Source organism: Macaca fascicularis, chromosome 1 (assembly GCF_037993035.2).
Source record: "Macaca fascicularis isolate 582-1 chromosome 1, T2T-MFA8v1.1".
Classification (NCBI taxonomy): domain Eukaryota; kingdom Metazoa; phylum Chordata; class Mammalia; order Primates; family Cercopithecidae; genus Macaca; species Macaca fascicularis.
In genome coordinates this window covers 195,777,783-195,792,689 of record NC_088375.1, presented here as the reverse complement: position 1 = coordinate 195,792,689, position 14,907 = coordinate 195,777,783, and the positions used below count along the sequence as shown (strand labels likewise).

At 43.7% G+C, this 14,907-nt stretch overlaps 1 protein-coding gene and 1 non-coding gene across 5 annotated transcripts in view; one reads left to right on the top strand and one right to left on the bottom strand.

Moving 5' to 3' along the window:
- The window catches only part of LOC101867430 (microtubule actin crosslinking factor 1), a 386,272-nt gene that overhangs the window by 12,108 nt on the left and 359,257 nt on the right, over positions 1-14,907 (top strand). The gene's annotated exons all lie outside the window — the stretch shown is intronic.
- On the bottom strand, positions 7,086-7,190 carry LOC123570912 (U6 spliceosomal RNA). The gene has a single exon (XR_006695130.1). It is a non-coding gene; the product is annotated as a U6 spliceosomal RNA (small nuclear RNA).

The following is a 14,907-nucleotide window of genomic DNA, read 5'->3' as shown; positions in this document are numbered from 1 at the left end:
CCAGTATAGCCAGAGTGGGAAAGTGTCCAGGAAGGCATCCAAGAGTAAGTGAAACCTGAATTGTTACCTAAAGGATGTGGGACCCCGAGCAAAACGTTTGGGGAAAGAGCATTCTGGGCAGCATGAACAGAAGTAAGGGGATGAGCAAGTTTGAGAGGGGTAATATTGGGCATTGGTAAGGTTGGAGCGTAGGATGTGAGGGAAGGAGAGAGAAGATGAGGTAGGGAGAGTGGGCAGGACAAAAATGTTGACTGGCTTTGTATGTCATATTGTATAGAGCTTGGACTTTATCCTAAAGGCTTTTGGGAGCCATTAAATAAAAGTAGGCAAGGGGCCGGGCCTGGTGGCTCACGCCTGTAATCCCAGCACTTTAGGAGGACGAGGCGGGTGGATCACGAGGTCAGGAGATCAAGACCATCCTGGCTAACATGGTGAAACCCCATCTCTACTAAAAATACAAAAAAAAAATTAGCCGGGCGTGGTGGCAGGCGCCTGTAGTCCCAGCTACTCGGGAGGCTGAGGCAGGAGAATGGCGTGAACCCGGGAGGTGGAGCTTGCAATGAGCTGAGATGTGCCACTGCACTCCAGCCAGGGCAACAGAGCGAGACTCCGTCTCAAAAAAAAAGTAGGCAAGGAAGACTGTGCTTAGATTTACATTTAGGAGTACTCTTCCTCTGGCAGCAGTGCCAAGGAAGGTAGGGGCGGGGAGGAAAGACTAGTGGCGGACAAGTTAGGAGGCTGTCACAGGAATTTAGGCAGGGAGTGAAACTAAGGTTGTGAAAGTAGTAATGTAACAAAGCAGGCAAATCAAGAAATGTGAAGGGGTAGCATCCATGTGTTTTGATGACTAATTGAATGTAGTGTATGAGGGGGAGAGGGAAGAACCTAGGATGACTTGCAGGTTTCTGGCTTGGGTATTTGCGTGGGTGGGTCGTGTCGTGAACTAAAATAGAGAATATAAGAGGAGGAAGGTTATTTTCAATGAAGTAGTGGCAGTGTTGATCCAGGAGAAGATACTGAGTTTAATTTAGGTTACATTGCGGTCGAGGCTTCTGAGGGATGCTAGGTAGAGATGTCCAGGAGGTAGTTGGTTGTAATGAACATGGAACTTAGGAGAGTGATAGGTGAGAGGGTGAGAGAGTCATTAGCTTATCAAACCACAGCCATAGGAGGGGAGAAGGAGCTGGCTTTAGGAGTGTATGTATATCGAGACAAAAACTCTGGGGAACTCCAACAGGGGAATGGTGTCAGAAGCAGAGTAAGAGGATCTCCTGAAGGAAATTGTCCACAGAAAGAGAGTGGTCAGAAAGGTAAGAGGAACAGGAGAGAAGTGAGTTTCAAGGAGTGTGTGACATACAGTGTAGATTATGCAGAGGTCAAATAAGACAAAGACTATAGATGTTGATATAAAGGTTACTGTTACTGGAACGTTTTCAGCGGAGTTGTGGGAAGTGAATGGAAAGTGCAGAAGAGGAGTCAGTGACCTTTGGAACTTGGACTTTGAAGGAAGAGAAGGAAGACAGGTGAAGGGTGGGGAGAGTTTTGTTTATATATTGTAACGTAGGAGAGACTTGAGCATGTTTATTTTAAGTGCTGTTTTGAAAGAGCCAGTAGAGAAGGAAGATATAATAAAATTCAAAAAAGGGAGATAAAAATTGATGGAGCATGGGATCTAGAGTCAAAAGTGTGTCTTTCAGAAAGGTCAGAGGGTAAAAAGTAAGAATGCAGGTGATTAAGTTGGTTGGTTAGAGGTGTAGGAACTTGAGGGGATTTCTCCTGATGCTCATATTCTCTCTATGAAGTAGGAGGTGAAGTTATTTGCTAAGAGTCAGGAGGAAGGAGAGAAGGGTGTGTGTGAGTGTGTGTGTGTGTATGTGTGTGTGTGTGTGTTTTTTTTTTTTCCCTCTAGCCCTAGAAGCACTCACCAACCTGATTGTAATAGATTCCAAGGCAGACAGGTAGATTGATCCAGGATCAGAATTTCCCAGCATAGTTTTGACAGAAGAATAAGGGGTCCTTGGGCCGGGCACAGTGGCTCACGCCTGTAATCCCAGCACTTTGGGAGGCTGAGACTGGCGGATCACGAGGTCAGGAGATCGAGACCATCCTGGCTAACACAGTGAAACCCCATCTCTACTAAAAATACAAAAAATTAGCCGGGCGTGGTGGCAGGTGCCTGTAGACCCAGCTACCTGGGAGGCTGAGGCAGGAGAATGGCGTGAACCTGGGAGGTGGAGCTTGCAAGTGAGCCAAGATCATGCCACTGCACTCCAGCCTGGGCAACAGAGTGAGACTCTCTCAAAAAAAAAAAAAAGGCCCGGGGGACCTTGTAGTTTGTCTAAAAATGTAGCATCAGTTTCATTATCGATTATTTGTATGTATTGTTCTCTGGCTGGCTTGTATTTTGGCCCCCCAGTAACATTGTCTACTCCTCTGGGAAGGAGCATATATGGAACTTGCATTCCTGCTTGTCATTTAGCAAAGTGCTACGCAGAAATTAATTCTTATATTTTTGTTGAGATAATTTGACTTTTGGACAGGACATCTTGACTTTTGACATAGAGAGAGGCTTTCCTCACTTGTGGTCTTTAATCCCCATCTCATTATCTGACATGGATAGTGGAGGATTCATTGGTTTGAGAGTGAACTCCAGGCTTAGCTTCTTCATTAATCTTAACAGGTTAGCTTTACTACTCTCCCCAAGGTAGCTGAGCTTAGAAACATTTTTGAGCTTTGCTTTCCATGAAGGTTACATAGTTAGTATACCCAGTTCTATTTGCACTAGGCTTGTGAAGACCTGGGTTTTTACAAGACTGGACAGAGGGACTACTGTGGAAAATGCAGCCTCCTTCTTGTTTGTTTTGGCAGGCAGGCAATGAAGGAGATAGATTTGTTCTCATGACTCAGAGCCCTACCTGCATTACCTTAACAGGTTCAATATAACCACCACCTTTCAGATGTGATAGTGTCCTTCAGAGTTTATCTGACCTTTATATCTAAAAAGAGTATTAGTTACCCTTTGTCCTCTACTTGCTTGGTTTTTTTTCCACTGTAGAGGATATTTCCTAATGTGTTAGGGCCAGCTCAGAATTGATGTAGTTATTTCCCATTGGCACATTCCACATCTTTAGTTGTTTATTGCCATGTTCCCCACAGTGTGACTTGTTTTGTGCTCCTTATTTTGTGAAGTTGGACTCTTATCAGATAAACTTGCCATGAATCACACTGGGGAGTGGAAGGTATGTCTCCACTAATTTGGAGAATCTTTGATCTTGTTTTCACTCCCTGGTTTGGCTTGTCCAGTACAATTTGTCTCTCAACCTGCAAGAGGGGTGTGTGTGTGTGTGTGTGTGTGTGTGTGTTTACTTGGGTGTCCCTTGCTTGTGGCTTCATCTATTGCCATGAATGGTTGACTTTAGGGCATGCCTCTTTGTGTATACAGACTTCCTGTACTATTGTTATCACCATCAGCAAAAATGTCTCTGTTAAGAGCCTCTTTGAATGTAGTATATAGTATATAACACTGAGAGTTCATAAACCCTCTGTCCTCTAGGGATTTACAGTATATAATACACATTACAAATGACAAAAGACGATAAAGAATGTGTAAGTGGTTGAACAAATAATGGATGATTACTCCTCATTTAGCTATCATTTTCACAGTAGAAGATATGCTAAAAAGACATGTAGTCAGTGAGGAAGAGGATTAACAGAGACAAGACCCTCTTCAGCTCCAACTAAGATGGCAGAGAGCTGCCACCTGTGGCCCTTTGGTACCAGGTAATTTCTCTCTGATATCCTTTCTAGTCATGCAGGACCTTTTGGCCATATTATCTATACATATGGGAAAGGATCCTAACAGGACCGTTGCTCTCTAGTGGTGACCTGTCACTGAAGTGGGAGGCTCCAGTTTCCAGCAGGGAGAGTGCCTGGAAGGCTTGGCTCTTCTGGTACAGTTATCTTTGTAACTTCAGGAAATTTATTCCACACCTACTACAAACACTCGTGTGCTCACAAGCACCACAGACAGAGCAGCAGCCAAGGCGAGCTGCAGCCTGAGCATGGGTCAGTGCAAGGTTGGAAAGAAGCTAACTGACCTGGCCTGAGTCACCTCTAGAAGGGCAGAGTGTAGCACTTGTCCTAGCCTTTGTTGGTTAGTTTCGCAAATGGAAAACAGGGACCAGAGTAGGTGGAGTACTTTGAGGTCCTCATACCTGTCAGAGGACTGGATCCTTGTTTTCGTTCTTGTTCTTATTGTTAATAAGTGTAATAACAGTATTCATTTAATACTGCCTTTATTAGGAAGAATGAGGAACTGCCAAAGGGCTGGAAATTTTCTTTACTTTCCCTGTGGGAGAGAAAGATAGATGGAGCATTACGTGCCCATCTCTCAGGCCTCCTCTCTCTGATTATCCTGTGGGAAGTACTTGGAAAGCAGTGAGGCAGTGGAGGGAATGGTCTAGGCCTTGGCATGAATATGTGGTTGTGAAGGCGTAAGACAAAATATCTTGTGTAGCTGGAGCACAGGTGCTCTGGTAAGAGGAAATAGGTTTGGGGGCAGTATTAAGGGGGCTAATAAATGCAGAAAATAGTATTTGTTGCTGTCATTAGTTGCTTTGCTTTGCCTTGCCTATATATGTTGTCTGATAGCAGAACCGAAACTCCAGCATCCTTTTGTCTCCTCCTCCTCTTCCTCCTCTTTTTCTTGATTATTTTCTGACTTATAAAGATGTATAATATCTCCAGTAAACAGGCTTGTGATGATATGGAAAGTTAAATAAATAAAAGTTCTAGAAATTGGAAAACTAAGTGGTGATTTCATTATGGTCTTTAAATATAACAAGTGTTATAGGCCACGGTGGCTCACGCCTCTAATCCCAGAACTTTGGGAGGCCAAGGCTGGCAGATCACCTGAGATCAGGAGTTCGAGACCATCGTGACCAACATGGAGAAACCCCGTCTGTACTAAAAATACAAAATTAGCTGGGCGTGGTGGCGCATGCGCATAATCCCAGCTACTCAAGAGGCCGAGGCAGGAGAATCACTTGAACTGGGGAGGCGGAGGTTGTGGTGAGCCGAGATTGTGCCATTGCACTCCAGCCTGGGCAACAAGAGTGAAACTCTGTCTCAAAAAAAAAAAAAAAAAAAAAACCAACCTAAAAAACAAACAAGTGTTATAATTGTAATTCTTGTAATTCCTTAAGCCAAAACTCCCTTATAACATTTCTTAGTTTTTTTTTTTTTTTTGAGACGGAGTCTTGCTCTGTCACCCAGGCTGGAGTGCAGTGGCCAGATCTCAGCTCACTGCAAGCTCCTCCTCTCGGGTTCACGCCATTCTCCTGCCTCAGCCTCCCGAGTAGCTGGGACTACAGGCACCCGCCACTTCGCCCGGCTAGTTTTTTGTATTTTTTAGTAGAGACGGGGTTTCACCGTATTAGCCAGGATGGTCTCGATCTCCTGACCTCATGATCCGCCCGTCTCAGCCTCCCAAAGTGCTGGGATTACAGGCTTGAGCCACCGCACCCGGCCCACATTTCTTAGTTTTTGTTGTTGTTGTTGCTGTTACTTTTCATGTGTATTTGTCTGAACTTCCCGGCTGTATTGTGATCTCTTTGAAGCTCTAGATTATGTCAGATGAGATGCATATGATGCACTTCATGAATTGAGCCACTTTGCAAATGATGCTGGTTGTTTTATTTCTTAGTGTTTTCAGCAACTTCCAGCACCTTTCACAATGTTTTTTTCCACGTGGTTGTTCCACAGATGTTGCATACTTGATATGTCCAAAAGGGACATTGTTGTCCCCGTCCCTGCTCCTGGGTCTGCCCTTCTCCTATGTTCCTGATTTTACTGAATGCTTTTCCCATCCATCCAGTGGAGAAATTCTAAATACTGAATGCTTTGTGTAAACTAAATATATAATCTGTCCTTTTCAGAGCTTAAGACTAAAGTGTTGCTATCAGATGGAGAATTGTAATGTGCAGAATATAATAAAGCCTCTTTTTTTTTTTTTTTTTTTTTTTTTTTTTAGAGACGGGAGTTTCTCTCTTGTTGCCCAGGCTGGAGTGCAATGGCACAATCTCGGCTCACCGCAACCTCTGCCTCCCAGTTTCAAGCGATTCTACTGCCTCAGCCTCCTGAGTAACTGGGTTTACAGGCATGTGGCACCATGCCTGGCTAATTTTGTATTTTTAGTAGAGACGGGGTTTCTCTGTGTTGGTCAGGCTGGTCTCGAACTCCTGATCTCAGGTGATCCACCTGTCTTGGCCTCCCAAAGTGGTGGGATTACAGGCGTGAGCCACCGCCCCTGGCCAATAAAGCCTCTTTATACCATTTTCTAATTTCCATTTCATAGAATTTTAAAACTGCATAAGCCTTTAACCTCTGTTTCTCAAATTCACTTTCCCCTTGGGATGTTATAATTCTACTTCACCTGACTCCTGGAACTCCTTGTTATTATGTAACATATTTTATTTATTTTGGTTGTTGTCTGAGTCTTCCTACTACAATGCAAACTTTTTTTTTGAGACTGAGTCTCACTGTATTGGCCAGGCTGGAGTGCAATGGTGTGATCTTGGCTCACTGCAACCTCCGCCTCCTGGGTTCAAGAGATTCTCCTGCCTCAGCTTCCCGAGTAGCTGGGATTACAGGTGTGCACCACCACACTCGGCTAATTTGTGTATTTTAGTAGACATGGGGTTTCACCATGTTGGCCAGGCTGGTCTTGAACTCCTGACCTCATGATCCACCCACCTTGGCCTCCCATAGTGCTGGGATTACAAGTGTGAGCCACCGCACCCGGTCAACAATGCAAACTTCTTTAAGAAAGATTTTTAAAAAAAATGTTTTTGGGTACGTAATAGGTGCATGTATTTATGAGGTACATGAGATGTTTTGATACAGGCATGCAATGTGAAATAAGCACATCATGGAGAATGGTGTATCTATCCCCTCAAGTATTTATCTTTGTGTTGCAAACAATCTAATTACACTCTAAGTTGTTTTAAAATGTACAAGTAAGTTATTATTGACTATAGTCACCCTTTTGTGCTATCAAATATTAGGTCTTATTCTAACTATTTTTTAAAAATGTAGAGCACTTCACGAATTTGTGTGTCATCCTTGTGCAGGGGCCCTCCCTAATCTCTCTGTTGTTCCAATTTTAGTATATGTGCTGCTGAAGTGAGCACTAGAATGCAAACTTCTTTTTTTTTTTTTTTTTTTTTTTTTTTTGAGACGGAGTCTTGCTCTGTTGCCCAGGCTGGAGTGCAGTGGCCGGATCTCAGCTCACTGCAAGCTCCGCCTCCCGGGTTCAGGCCATTCTCCTGCCTCAGCCTCCCGAGTAGCTGGGACTTCAGGTGCCCGCCGCCTCACCCGGCTAGTTTTTTGTATTTTTTAGTAGAGACGGGGTTTCACCATGTTAGCCAGGATGGTCTCGATCTCTTGACCTCGTGATCCGCCCGTCTCGGCCTCCCAAAGTGCTGGGATTACAGGCTTGAGCCACCGCGCCCGGCCTAGAATGCAAACTTCTTAAGAGTAGAGGTTTTTATTTGTGTATTAACTCATTTCCCTAGCACCTAGAAGAGTGTCTGGTGTAAAGTAGCTGCTCCAATAAATATTGAATGAATGAATTGGAAACGTTAAGTTAGTTCACTCTTGTTCCCCATAAGGAAAAGAGGCATGGAAAGGAACAATAACTTCCTCAAGCTAAAGCCATATCTCCTTACCAGGTAAATGGATTAAAAAAAAAATTAAATAAAATGATGCTTAATCACAGTTCCTTAATGTGGTTTGGTACTAATGTGTATTATGTACTTAACTGTATTATCTCTATGAAGAGGGGTGGAGAAGCAAAAGGGAAGAAGCTAATATATATTGAGCCCTTCCTATATGCCAGGTATTTTGTTTTATTTAATTAATTAATTTATTTATTTTTGACACAGAGTCTTGCTTTGTCGCCTGGTCTGGAGTGCGGTGGCGCGATCTCAGCTCGCTGCAACTTCCACCTCCCGGGTTCAAGCGATTCTTGTGCCTCAGCCTGCTGAGTAGCTGGGACTACAGGCACGTGCCACCACTCCCGGCTAACTTCTTATATTTTTAGTAGAGACAGGGTTTCGCCATTTTGACCAGGCTAGTCTCGAACTCCTGACCTTAGGCGGTCTGCCCACCTCGGCCTCCGAAAGTGCTAGCATTATAGGCTTGAGCCACTGTGCCAGGCCAGTCTTATTTAATCGTCATAAATGACTTCCTATGATAGTCCCGTAACCTTACTAGATTTTAACGGATGAGGGAACTGAGGCTTAAGGAACCTATATCACTTCCCGGAGGGTCACACAGCTAGTAAGTGACTGAACTGGGTTTCGAACCCAGGCCTGATTAACTCCATTTGGCCTTCTTTTACCTTAAGGCACAGGAAAATTTTGGATTTGTGGTCTGGGTTGCTTTAAGATTCCCAGATGAGACTACTCTTGAAAATGGTCTGATTTGAACTACTCAAGTAGAGTTACAAAAATTGTTTACCTTAAGATAACCCCATGGAGCAGTGGGGTTGTGTCTGTAGGGCTGTTGAGTAAAAAAAAATCCTGTGTTTCACATACTCCCACTCAGTTGTATCGTATATAATTCACATTTCAGACTTTCTTTTTAACCAGGGATCCAGAACAACTATAGAAAGGTGATTATGTAACATACTTGTACAGTGCAGCCACTTTTGTGTTTGGTAATATTCTTTTTTTTTTTTTTTTTTTTTTTGAGATGGAGTCTTGCTCTGTCACCCAGGCTGGGTGCAGTGGGGCGATATTGGCTCACTCTAACCTCTGCCTCCTGGGTTCAAGCAGTTCTCTACCTCAGCCTCCCGAGTAGCTGTGATTACAGGTGCCCACCACCAAAGTTGGCTAATTTTTTGTATTTTTAGTAGAGATAGGGTTTCACCATCTTGGCCAGGCTGGTCTTGAACTCCTGACCTCGTGATCCACCCGCCTCAGCCTCCCAAAGTATTGGGATTACAGGCGTGAGCCACCACGCCTGGCCAGTAGTACTCTTAAGCATGAAGAGCACAAACAAAAACTATGTCTAAAATATAGGGCAGGTAGACCAGGTGAGGACAGGTGAGGACTAAACCCAGTTGAAATTCATGGTTTCAGTAGTAAGTGGGCAGATCATAATTACCTGTGTTGCTCAGAGACCTAAGCTGAGAGTGGGGGTGGGGAGAGGTCTCACCCATTATCTTTGGAGAAATGATGGGAGTAAATAACCCATAGTTTCCAGTTTATTCCAGAAGCATTCTCGCCAGAGCCACAATGTTGATGTGGATTTTGAGTTGGACCTTGTTACTGCAAATCATCCAAGGTTAACATAGTTTCCTTAGTTTTCCTTATACCACAGACATTCATTTTGAACGCCCTGTTAGCTTCCTCTTAGGTAGCTTTGTGTGGCCTACCTTAGAAAGGAGGGTGGGGTCCGGAACGGGAGAGGAGGGAATAGTGAAAGTGACAGAAAAACAAAGGACTAATTAGGAGGTTCCTCAGTCATTTGGGAGTAGATCTTTTTCATTAGCTGATCACTGAGATAAAGGATGGAGGTGGTGATCCAGGAGGAGGAGGAGTTGTAGTAATCAGAAGCAGAATAGAATAACTTGGCAGTCAGTGGTGGTCCAAGGACCAGCATTTGATAGCTTGTTAGAAAAAAAAAAAATATATATATATATATATATATATATATATTTTTTTTTTTTTTGAAACAGAGTCTCGCTCTTTCACCCACGTTGGAGTGCAGTGGTGTGATCTTGGCTCATTGCAACTTCTGCCTCCCAGGTTCAAGCAATTCTAGTGCCTCAGCCTCCTGAATAGCTGTGACCACAGGTGCATGCCACCACACCCTGCTAATTTTTGTATTTTTAGTAGAGATGGGGTTTTACCATGTTGACCAGACTGGTCTGGAACTCCTGACCTCAGATGATCCACCCGCCTCAGCATCCCAAAGTGTTGGGATTACAGGCGTGAGCCACTGTGCCTGGCCTGAATCAATTTTAATTTTATCAAGATTCCCAGGTGACTTTTTTTTCTCTTAAGGCAGAGTCTTACTCTGTCGCCCAGGTTGGAGTGCATTGGTGTGATGACTGCTCACTGCAGCCTCAATCTTCCCGGGTTCAGGTGATCCTCCCACCTCAGTCTCCCAGATAGCTGGAACTATGGCTTGTGCTACCATGCCCGACTAATTCTTGTCCTTTTTTTTTTTTTTTCTTTTTTTTTTGTCTGAGACAGAGTCTTGCTCTGTCATCCAGGCTGAAGTGCAGTGGCGAGATCTTGGCTCACTGCAACCTCTGCCTCCCAGGTTCAAGCAATTCTCCTGCCCCAGCCTCCTGAGTAGCTGGGATTACAGGCACATGCTACCATGCCTGGCTAAGTTTTTTTGTATTTTTAGTAGAGATGGGGTTTCACCTTGTTGGCCAGGCTGGTCTCGAACTCCTCACCTCATGATCCGCCTGCTTTGGCCTCCCAAAGTGCTGGGATTACAGGCTTGAGCTACCGCACCCAACCAATTCTGGTATTTTTTTTTTTTTTTGTAGAGATGGGGCTTTGCCATGTTGCCCAGGCTGGTCTCAAGCTCCTGAGCTCAAGTGATCCGCCCACCTTGGCCTCCCAAAGTGCTAGGATTACAGGCATGAGCCACCACGCCTGGCCCCCAGGTGGTTCTTTAATTTGATTCTGTGCCTGTTAAAGTTTGAGAAGCACCAAGTTTGTGATTAGGTGGTTAGTGCAAGAGGCTTTGGAGTTGGACGGACCTGGGATTGAAACCTGGTTTGGCCATTTACTACCTGTGTGACTTTAGATAAATTATTTGAACTCTCTGTGACAGTTTCTCATATGTATAATAGGGGAACTCTCTATTTCATAGAGTTGTTGGGGAGAGTAAATGACATGGTGCATTTTGCAACAGACACTATCTTAGATTTAATGAAATTTAGTAATGTCTGTATCATATTAAGCACTGAGTCTAGCACAGCCTAGCATACTCAGTAAGTGTTATTACTAATAATTAAATTAGGCAAATTTACAGGAATAAAGAGACTTTCTCCTCTTCCTTTTTTTCTCTTTCAATATCTCTCAATGAGTACATTTGTCTGCAGTTTCATAAAGCAGTATTGTGTGTATATACTCTTTGGTGTTTTGCCTAGCATTATTTAGTGGTAGTTATAGCAGCAGCATTAACACATCTTGTACTTATTAATGTGCCAGGCATAATTTTAATGTACTTTATGCATATATTATTTCATTCAGTCCTTAGAGCAACCATGTGAAATAAATATTATTGTCTCAATTTTCAGATGAAACAGGACAAACAGGTTAAATGACTTGCCTGAGATCACATAGCCAGTCAGTGGCAGAATTAGGATTTGAATTGAGACAGTCTGATTCCAGCATCTGTGCTCTATTTTCATGTATTGCTATTGCTCTCCAATTTGTGTGGTGTAATGGAAATCAGGAAACTTTGATTGGATACTTGATTCTGCCACTGATTTATTTGTGACCTTGGTCAAGTCACTTGTCATCTTTGGGCCTATTTCCTTATTATAAAAATAGAGGGATTATCAAACTCAAAGGAAAGCAATTAAACAAAAAAAAAGACAAAAAAATGAAAAAAGAAAAAACACACAAAAACAGAGGGATTAGATAAGATTTGTAAAGTCTCTTCAGTGATTCATTCGGCATATAGTGATTTCAAGCAAAGGGTGGGAGAAAATTATATCTAGGGAATTGGTTCAAAAGTACTTGTTCAAGCAGGTTGGTGTCATTAAGAACCAGGGGTTTTTGCCAGGTGCAGTGGCTCATGCCTGTAATCCCAGCACTTGGGGAGGCCGAGGCGGGTGGATCACCTGAGGTCGGGAGTTCAAGACCAGCCTGACCGACATGGAGAAACCCTGTCTCTACTAAAAATACAAAATTAGCCAGACGTGGTGGCACATGCCTGTAATCCCAGCTACTAGGGAGGCTGAGGCAGGAGAATTGCTTAAACCTGGGAGACGGAGGTTGCGGTGAGCCGAGATCGTGCCACTGCACTCCAGCCTGGGCGACAGAGTAAGACTGTCTCAAACAAACAAAACAAAACAAACAACAGCAAAAACATATAATTAATAGGATAAATGCCATTTTTTTGACCAGCCTGGTCAACATAGTGAGACCTGTCTAATAATAATAATAATTATTATTATAGTAATAACAGCAACAGCAAAGTACTACAAACTGGGTGGCTTAAACAACAGATATTTATTGTCTTACAGTTCTGGAGGCGAGAAGTCTGAAAACAAGTTGTCACCAGAGCTGGTTCTTTCTGAAGGCTGTGAGGGAGAACCTGTTCCGTACATCTCTCTTCTAGTTTCTGGTTGCCTCAGATGTTCCTTGGCTTGTAAATGATGTTGTCTCACCGCCTTCACTTCTGTATGTGTCTGTCTGTGTTCAAATGTCCCCTTTTTATAAGAACACTAGTCATATTGGGTTGGAGCCTTTTCAAATGACCTCATCTTAACTTGATCATTTGTAAAGACCCTATTTCCAGATAAAGGCACATTCACAGTCCCTGGGGGTTGGAACATCTCTCTGGGGGATACAGTTCATCCTATAGCAAATGGTTTAGGGCCGAGCATGGTGGCTCACACCTGTAATCCCAGCACTTTGGGAGGCTGAAGCAGGCAGATCACCTGAGGTTAGGAGTTCGAGACCAGCCTGGCCAACATGGTGAAACCTTGTCTCTACTAAAAATACCAAGAAATTAGCTGGGCGTGGTGGCGGGTGCCTGTAATCTCAGCTACTTGGGAGGCTGAGGCAGGAGAATCACTTGAGCCTGGGAGGCAGAGGTTGCGGTGGGCTGAGACTGTGCCACTGCACTCCAGCCTGGGCAGCAGAGCAAGACTCTGTCTCCAAAACAAAACAAAACAAAAACAAAAAAATAAAAACAAATGGCGTAGTCAGTTTGTAACCTGGACAGAGGAGTGAACATATATGAAATTAACTTTCTTTGGTCTTTTAAGATTTATTACTAAGATTCTCTTAGTATACAGTTAAAACTCTCCTTGCCCTATTGGCTGGGTGCCTTGGCTCAAGCCTGTAATCTCAGCACTTTGGGAGGCTGAGGCAGGTGGATCACCTGAGGTAGGGAATTTGAGATCAACATGGTGAAACCCCGACTCTACTAAAAATAACAGATTAGCTGGGCGTGGTGGCACATGCCTGTAATCCCAGCTACTTAGGAGGCTGAGGCAGGAGAATTGCTTGAGCCCAGGAGGCAGTGATTGCAGTGAGCTTAGATTGCGCCACTGCACGCCAGCCTGGACGACACAGCAAGACTCCTTCTCAAAAAGAAAACAAAAGCTCTTCTTGTCCTGCTAATTCTGCATTTTGATTTTTGGCAGCATTTAGGAAAGAGCTGAGGTGGACCTGGTGTGTAGCTTTGGTGGGAGATGCCTGCCTTTTCTGGGCTGAATGATTTAATAATAATATAATAGCAGCTTTCATTAATTTTTTACTATGTGCCCGGAATGGACTGTGTTAAGCACTTTATGTACATTAACCCACTTAATTCTCATGATAACCCTGTGAAGGAGATTATCTCATTTTGCAGAGGAGAAAAGTGGGGCTCAGCCAGTGAAATAACTTGCTCAGGTTCTCTCACCTAGTAGTGAATGGTAGAGCAGTCATTTATATGTAGCTCTGCTGGACTTCAGAACTCCAGCTCTTAACTCAGTATATACCTTTCCTTCACTTCCTTGAATAGAACTGTCTGGCCTGAGACCTGAGTCTCCTTTTCTCTAAAAACTCCTAGTTCTGGAATGGTGCCAACTGAGGGGTCAGGGAAGTGACCTTTATTTGTGTTCCCTTGAGCTCTTATTGTTTTGAGTGGGAAAGAGAATGTGAAGTCAGTTGACATTTCCTACGTACTGGTTGCAGTCTTGCCATGGGGCCCTAGTCAGATGTGAGACGTTGTAAGTTACTTAAAAAAAAAAAAGTCCTAGCGGTTAAGAGGAAAAAACATAGGCCTGCTATGTTTATGTAACTCTCTTTTGTGTTATTACAAAATTAAACATGTTCACTGTAATACATTTAAGCAGAAATTACAAAGAAAAAAGTAAAAATTCTCTTTTCTAGTCTTTATTTTCTCCACCTAGGCCCACTGGTCAAGGTAACTACTGTTGAAGCTTCGGTTTGTATCCTTCCAGGTTTTTTTCTTTCCACGCTTGCTTTGGAACTGCACCTTTACATCGTTTATTCCTTTATCTTGGTTGTGTCTCTTCTTGACTCATGAGCCTTACCACTTATTTATTTTTATTAACATACATCTGGCTTACAGTTTAAAAAAAAATTTTTTTTTTAGAGACAGGGTCTTGCTACATTGCCCAGGCTAGTGTGCAGTGGCTGTTCACAGACACCATCACAGCACACTGCAGCCTCAAACTCCTGGTCTTAAGCAGTGCCCCCTGAGTAGCTGAGACTACAGGACTGCACCACTGCACTGGGCTGGCTTACTTTTGAGTCTCCCTTTGATACTTAAGAGTTCTGCCATAGGCCAGGCATGGTGGCTCACGCCTGTAATCCCACCACTTTGGGAGGCTGAGGCGGGTGGATCATGAGGTCAGGAGATCGAGACTGTCCTGACCAACATGGTGAAACCCTGTCTGTACTAAAAATATAAAAAATTAGCTGGGCATGGTGGCAGGTGCCTGTAGTCCCAGTTATTTGGGAAGCTGAGGCAGGAGAATGGCATGAACCCGGGAGGTGCAGCTTGCAATGAGCCGAGATTGCGCCACTGCTCTCTCCAGCGTGGGTGACAGGGTGAGACTCTGTCTCAAAAAAAAAAAAAAAAAAAAGATTTCTGCTATTGCACCCTTTTCTGTAAAGTCTTCCCTCACCTCCT